The 7,500-nt window shown below is 44.0% G+C and overlaps 2 long non-coding RNA genes across 3 annotated transcripts in view; one reads left to right on the top strand and one right to left on the bottom strand.

Moving 5' to 3' along the window:
* The window catches only part of LOC145660396 (uncharacterized), a 32,782-nt gene extending 32,600 nt beyond the window's left edge, over positions 1-182 (top strand). For both annotated transcript variants that reach the window (XR_014126743.1, XR_014126741.1), the window contains one exon: positions 1-182. This exon is cut by the window's left edge and continues 1,216 nt beyond it. This is a non-coding gene — a long non-coding RNA (uncharacterized LOC145660396).
* Positions 183-2,787: 2,605 nt separating this feature from the next.
* The window catches only part of LOC145660394 (uncharacterized), a 21,123-nt gene continuing 16,410 nt past the window's right edge, over positions 2,788-7,500 (bottom strand). The window contains exons 2-3 of the long non-coding RNA XR_014126736.1: positions 4,666-4,739; positions 2,788-3,162 (exon numbers count right to left, since the gene is read on the bottom strand). This is a non-coding gene — a long non-coding RNA (uncharacterized LOC145660394). The remainder of the gene's footprint in view (positions 3,163-4,665; positions 4,740-7,500) is intronic.

Raw genomic sequence — 7,500 nt, 5'->3', positions numbered from 1 at the left:
AGTGACACGTCTGACTCGGTTGTCTTTCTCTCGCAGTGTGTTTCTGTCTCTCTGTCAGTCCCTCTCTCATTTCAGCTCCGTTCAGTAAGCTTTACTGGCATGACCGTATGGAGTAACAGTATTATCAAAGCAGTATTACAGTAAACAAAGTGAATGAACCTTTGTAATTAAGGAAATGAAGAATTCTGTTATAATAAAGAACTTGAAAAGAACTGTGATTGGTATGAAATGATCGGAAGAAGTGAAAAGAAAGGAAAATACATAAGAATAATATAGATGAGAAAAAAAAATTAGTTAAATAAATAAAGGTGTTTATAAAATAGGCAATATAGTCTGTGTGTGTGTGTGTGTGTGTGTGTACATTTGGGTGGGCTACTGACTGTCCCTTCTGTTATGGCAGGCAGATATATATTGCCCAGCTAAAGCAATGTTGTCTTTCTTTTCTCATAATAAAAGGAAGATGGTCAGTGTTAGATAGACACTTAAAGTTGGGGTGTATCATTTCAAAGTTTGTAAAGTACATTTGATGAAATTGATCAAATATTTTCACATTGAGTGAGAAAGTGCAGCTCTGTCTCTACAGTGTCTTTGTTGCACTTCTGGCAGAGTCTCTGCTCTCTGGGCAGCCGTGAGTTCCTTTATCGATGGTTTGGATGGCCAGACTGTGTTCACCGAGTCTGGACTTTGTCAGTGTGGTTCTGTGTTTAATATCAGTCACTGTGAGCAGGTTGTCTGCTAAAGTGTACTATCATTTTAGGGCTAGATATCACTGCATTTTGCTTTTTGCTTGTGTTTGTACGTTCCAATGGTTGTAGTTTTGTTTTGATTGTTCGAATTTCAGACTGGTCCTGGTGCACTGCAGTGTTAGTGTTTGATGATGAACTCAGTGTCAGGACCCGCTGTGTGAGGGGACTCTTTTCTCTGCTCAGCGTTTGGCACTGCAGGATTTTGTAGTGATAGGAGTGGGGATCACTATTATTTTAATGCACCTCTGTCTTGCTCTTCCTCTCTCTCTTTTCCTTTCTCCCTCTTCCTCTCTCTCTGTCTGAACACATGCCAGCTCTTTCTTACTGCTCTGAATGAATGGGAATTTCTCTGGTAGACATTTCTCTGGTATTTGCACGGTTCTCTCAGCAGACGTGGCCCGTGACTTTGTTTTGCTTTGTTCATTTCAGATAAGACCCAGGTGCCCCCACGCCCCACCCCTCGGGGAGGATGAGCAACATTGCATGTCTCATCAAAACACAAAGGAAGGTCATCAATTGCAGGGTGGCTAAACTTAACATTCTTAACCCATCCTTTTTTCCTCCTTTTTTTATGCATCAACTGAATCAGTGTCTGACACACAGTGCTTTTTTTTTTCTTCAAAAAATAGCACCAAACCTCTGCAGTGGCTTCAGAGAGCTGAGACAATGTGGAGATCTGGAAGGTCTCGCCAATGAGTCAGAACACATCCTTCACACCGGGCGCCCTAACCAAACAAGACTGAAAGAGGTGTCAGCAGGCTTCTGCCACTCAACCATTTGTACCTGGCCTTTCTGAAAGCCCACACACCTGCTCTTCATCCTTCAGTTTGAAACCTGCTGCTTCAGGGATGGGAGACATGAATAGCTCTGCTCTGCCTGGAGCTTTCTCCAAACCATCTAACAGAAGGCTGAAGGCTGTGAAAAAGCATGTACAGGCCACAGTCAAAGAAATCAAAGTCAGGTATGAGTCTATGTGATACTTCCATGTAGGTGCTGAAATACGTATTTCTTTAAAGCAGATGTATTATTGTCTCTGTTAGGTCACCACCACTGCTCGGGAGTCGTGCAGTAAGACAAAAATATGAAGTAGTTTATGTACATTACATTTATGTAATTTCTTTTATGTACAGACATTATCCTCTATAATTTAGTTACGTTCCTGTTTGGAGTACTATATTTACCAGTTAACATTACACTCAAATTACTGAGGTCATTTCACAGGCTTTTTTATCTTCCTTCTCATGTTTTATTTTTAATCATCCACATTATTATCATGTTTTATATTTGTATTTCACGAGGCAAGTCCTCTCTGAAGACTCACACCAGCATGGGCATGGGATTAAAAAGGCCTGGGTTCCCAGGCCTGCACATTCTGGCTCTAGGCTGATCCCGTGGCCTACAGTGGAGCTCACATAGGACAGCGAGAGCCTCGGGTTCAACTGGCTCCAATCCATCTGCTCAATTAAGGACAGACTGTGGCTAATTATGAGTAATTTTCCTAACAGCATAATCTGTTTATATGTCATTTCTTTTTTTTTCTTTTGTGTTCATACTAGTTTTTGTTTAGCGAGATGGGCCAAGTTGAGAGCTGTTCAGAGCTGTTTTTTTTGTTGTTGTTGTTGTTGCTGCTCCCAGGTCATTCCACACACTTTGTCAACATGTTTGAAAACTTCCCAAGAAGGGAAACAAATGGTGGGATGTGTCTATGGTGGGATGTGTCTATGGTGGGATGTATCTAAAATGGTCCCGTGATTCTCAGAGAGATACCATATATGTGCCCCTTTTCAAGACATGTACAATGGGCCTTCTATTGGAGGCCCATCCAGACACATTTAACCATTCCTTATTGGATTAAACCTTGTGAATGAAAGAAAGGGAGATGAAGGGTGAGAGAGAGAGAGAGAGAGAGAGAGAGAGAGAGAGAGAGAGAGAGAGATTAAAAGGCATTGTTAAGAGGAAGCAACACCTTTGACTGTAAATATATTTGTGATAGAATTCTTTCAGATATGCACAAAACAGTTTAATGACACATACACCCACACACATACCCACAATCACTGTGAAACAGAGCACACTTATGCTAGACCCTGGTTGCTTTTACTAGTCTAGCTCGCGGGAGAGATTGCCACTGAGTGTAGTTGGAACTTTTTTTCTACATCACAAAAATCAGACGCATGGTGTGAAAAACACAGGAGTAACCTGAGGGCATTAAAAATGGATGTCTTTTGAAAGCATGGTGACATGATTTGGCTAGAAAAGAGTGGCCATTAGCTCCAGATAAAGGGCCAGGGATGTGGACCCTGGAGAGGAGCATCTGTTAGCTCCATCATGGAAATCAAGGCGTCCTCTCCCAGGCCTGCATGAGAAAGGCCTGCAGGCCTCCACCCTTCTCTGCTTTCAGATGTCCGTCAGGGGCCTGATAAATAAATAAATACATTCAGTGCAATGACTGTCCCCACTTGCCTGAAGCACACACACACACACACACACACACACCCCGATGACAGCTCCCGCTACTACCACTATGTCATCACAATCAGTGCAATTGGGCAGTGTGCTCTTGTCTGGTTGCTATTATCTCATGTGCTGATGACAGGCTGCTGGGGTCATCCTTCCCCTGACGCATTAAAACACATTTCACATTCACTGTTTCATGTATATTTGAAGGACACTCTCTTCAGGGGCCCCTGAAGATGGAGTTCCATTTCAGGTGACTCCAGCAGTGAGCCTACAACACGCCAGCTACACCTACCCTTCCCAGGGAGTGCTAACAGCACAAGAGAAGCCTTTTAACGCAACAGACCTGCTTACACACACACACACACACACACACACACACACACACACACACACACACACACACACACACGCACACAGAGTCTCTAAAGCACTATATAGAGCAGGGCCCTTATGTATCAGTAACAGATAGGAGCTTACTGCGCATGTTCACTTCCCTAAACTAAAGTTACACATAAAAGGTTTGTTCACATGGAAACGAGGCCTCTATGCCCAGGAGAGGTGATTGAACCACCTGATTGCATGCAGGGACCAATAGGCTTCATTTTTGTTTATTTTAAAACTCCAGTGATATGTTGAGAAAGGGCAAATGAACGTCTGGTGGGTGTAGTCGCCGTCAGTTGCAACTGACTATAGCAATGTTTGTGCAACAGACAGATCAAGTGTAGAAATGACATTATGTACAGGACTAATCCAGAATTCCCTGTCACACAAAGTATCCTGTCATAAAACAATGAAGTCTACATAGAAAGTAAAAGAAATGTGATCTGACTATGTTTGCATCTCTTCTGCACTTCAAAGGTCATTCGATATAGTGGCTAATTCACTGAATGAGAAACAAATGCATGTGTAATTTACAGCTCTGCTCCAGATGTGGTGCTAGCCTCCCCTTTTCTCTGGAGGAGCCTGTTTGCAGTATACAATTCCTTCCCAAAGCCAAATAGGCAACAGCCTGGCCTCTCTGGGGCTTGTCTAATACTCCACAAACACTGGGGGCTGTGGATTGAAGGGCATTGTGCGGTGGTAGACACTCCTCTGCATGGCCTGGCCAGGATATCCTGCCTTCCAGACAAACGGGGTGTGGTTTAGGAGGCGGGGCTTATCTATTTCATGGGGGCGGGACTTGTCCTTTTTTTTAAGGGGCAGGACTTGTTTCTTTTGGGTATGTCTGGGGCAGCTGTTTCCTTGTTTAAATGAAGTCCCTGTGCGCTCATATTTTACAAGCTGTTTTTATAGAGGGACGCTATGAGGCAAAATGGGTGATTTGTATTCAAAACCACTCTCTCTCTCTATCTCTCTCTCTCTCTCTCTCTCTCTCTCTCTCTCTCTATATATATATATATATATATATATATATATATATATATCACTCTCTCTCTTTCTCTCACACACACATACATACTCTCTCCTTCTGATGGTCTGTCTCCATGCCCCGAGAACCAATACTTTCTTTCCATCTGGATAAAGCCTGTGCACCTGTGAATTGCATACCCACACATACGAAATGAACACACACACACACAGAGAGAAACATGAAACCTTGACATGTAGAGAAAACATGACATACACAGAACTATAAACGGAAAGAGGAATGGTAAATGAATCTCCATGCACACAGCTGTGGTATGCTGTGTTGTGGCCCAGGATGACTGTTCTGCTGACACATGACTGGACATCGGAACGTGTGCAATTCTCAGTTCATCTGTGAAGTGGATGATATGGAAACCACCTCATTCCCACTATTTCAGATGTGAGATAAAACCTATCTCAGGCTTGGGTCTCCATAGGAGATGCACTATACTCTAAGCTGGAGAACATTTTCTCATATGATCTATGATAAATACACTCAAAAATATAATTGAGGATCAATACCCTGATTTATATTATCAAGGATCAATACACTCACTCATAGGGTCAATGATCAAAACATTAGTGCACAATTAATGATCAATACACGCATATGATCAATGATCAGTATACTTTCTATTATCAGTGATCATTACACTCATATGAACAATTATCCATGCACTTGCTGACTCGCACTGTTTCTATGATTTCACGTTAGCAATAGCATTTCCATTTTATGTGCCTTTAGACCCAGTTGTTTCTGTTATAATCTTTTCTGATGTACAAATGTGAATGCTAATGCAAATCCCCCTGCTTTTTTCTGCCTTTTGTTTTTCTGCCTCTCTGTTGTTTTTCTTGGCTCCTTATTGGGTAATTTTATTGCTGTTGTGTCCTCTGGTGTGGACCAGAGGAGGACAGACCCACCCCCAGCCCCTCCAGTTTTGCTTCCTCTTGAGGTTTCTTCTTAGGGAGAATTTCCTCCCCACTCTCAGTTCTGTTTTGCAAAGTGATGGAGGAAAAATCTTAACAAAACTTTGACTTGCCTTATTCAAGTCATGGGGCTTGCAAATAAAAACCACCTCAGTACAGCAGTGCTGTTTTAAACAATACCGTGTTCCAGTACTGACTCTCTTACCCGCTCTCTGAGGGGGGTACAGGTTTTGACTGATCATGCCATCATGTTTTAAAAACCATCACAACAAACATACAGTATGAGTAAAACTTCAAATAAACAAAACCCATTAGTATAATATTACAAGGCTTTTGCCTACCCAACCTTTGTCGTTATATCCAAACCCTTGTCTGAATATACAATCTGTATATAAATGTACACATTTATCATTATGTCTACTACTGCAAAGTGCTCCCATTCAGCTGTCCAAATGAGGGCCTAATTTGAGTGTGCGCGTGTTGGTTTTTGTAATTTGCACACTGACAGTAGTGTAATGCAGCGGGTGGTGCAGTGTGCCTGTTGTCACAGTGCCAGGCAGCTTGGCACATGGGCCTCTTCACTGTTTAGGGTCCCTGGCACAGGGCCTGCATCGTCTCTACCCCAGACACGCTTTTCATGCCATGGCAGAGTGACACACACAATGACTCCTGAGGGGACGCTGTTTATTGCAAACGCCCCTGGTGGGGTTCAACCTCTCAGTATGCTTCAAGTGAGAAGGTGCGGCTCTCTTCCCATTTGTAATTTCCTTGCCACATTTATCTGCTTCACCTCGAACATTGTTCTGCAATGTTCTGCACCCTTATCTTGTAATTAGCTCCTGGAACCTGTGCTGGATTTATCTACACAGTGTATGTGTGTGACTTTCCTGTTCGAAGTGTACATTCTGGATAGTATATTATCCTTGGTTAGGGAAAAAAATGGATGATGTGATTTGACGTTGGCCTGCACCATTTCACTCTACACTTTTCCTGTCACGCTGCGCTCACCTGTTCGTCATTGCCAATGGCCAAGCCCATACGGAGGATCTTTATCCCAGCCGCCACTCTGGGACAGAGCTGACACCCTCGGCATTCCCAATCATCATCGGCAAAGTACCTAAGCTTTCTCTTTAATGTGGCAGTCAACTGCTGCGTCGGCACAATCGCTGTTCGCGCGTGTGGTGTTTCGGGACTGAGAAGCGGGTGCATGGGAAGTGGGGGTGGGTGGAGTGACACATCTCCCTGTCACGGAATTACATCCTCCTGTTTGGCTCACTTAACTCCAGTCTTAATGCAGCATTGAAGCTGTGAGGAAAGCTCACTGAAAGGATGTAAATACATTTAACTGTGCCAAGCGCTGTCAGGCGACATGCCATCAAACACTCTGTCAGTGCTTACGGGGCAGCCTTCAGCAAAATAACTCAGACATTAGTGTGTGTGTGGGGGGGGGGGGGGGGGGCTCATCACCATCGTAAACTTCTACATTATGAGTCTTTTTCTTCTTTTTCCCCCCCCTCTGAAACAAGGCCATACCAATTAATGGGTGAGTTTGGAGTTTTGCCTGGGGGGTTGGTGGGAGGAGATAAGATTACGCTAAAGCCTTTCTCACTCGGGCTGCGACGGCATTACTGAGCAGGAAAACAGCCAGCTAACTGTATTCTCTGAGCTTGTCATCTTTCAGCAGGCCCTAATGCGTAATCAATTTCCCACAGGGCCCAGGCCTATTAGATTCCACAGATTTGGCCCTTATGATAACACGGGCTCTCAGCTGCTCCATCTGGGCACAGAGAGAGAGCCGGCTGGAGCACGCCGCCCGAGGAGACAGCCAGAAAAGGGAAGCCCGGCCTGGGCAGCCCTCTCCCTCCCTCTCCCTCTCTCTTCCTCTCTGTCTGTGTGTCTCTCTTTTCTCTCTCTCTCTCTCTCTCTCTCTCTCTCTCTCTCTCTCTGCCGAGGTGATAGC

Source organism: Electrophorus electricus, chromosome 2 (assembly GCF_041902795.1).
Source record: "Electrophorus electricus isolate QZ-2024a chromosome 2, ASM4190279v1, whole genome shotgun sequence".
Classification (NCBI taxonomy): Eukaryota; Metazoa; Chordata; class Actinopteri; order Gymnotiformes; family Gymnotidae; genus Electrophorus; species Electrophorus electricus.
This window is presented reverse-complemented; position numbering and strand designations above follow the sequence as displayed.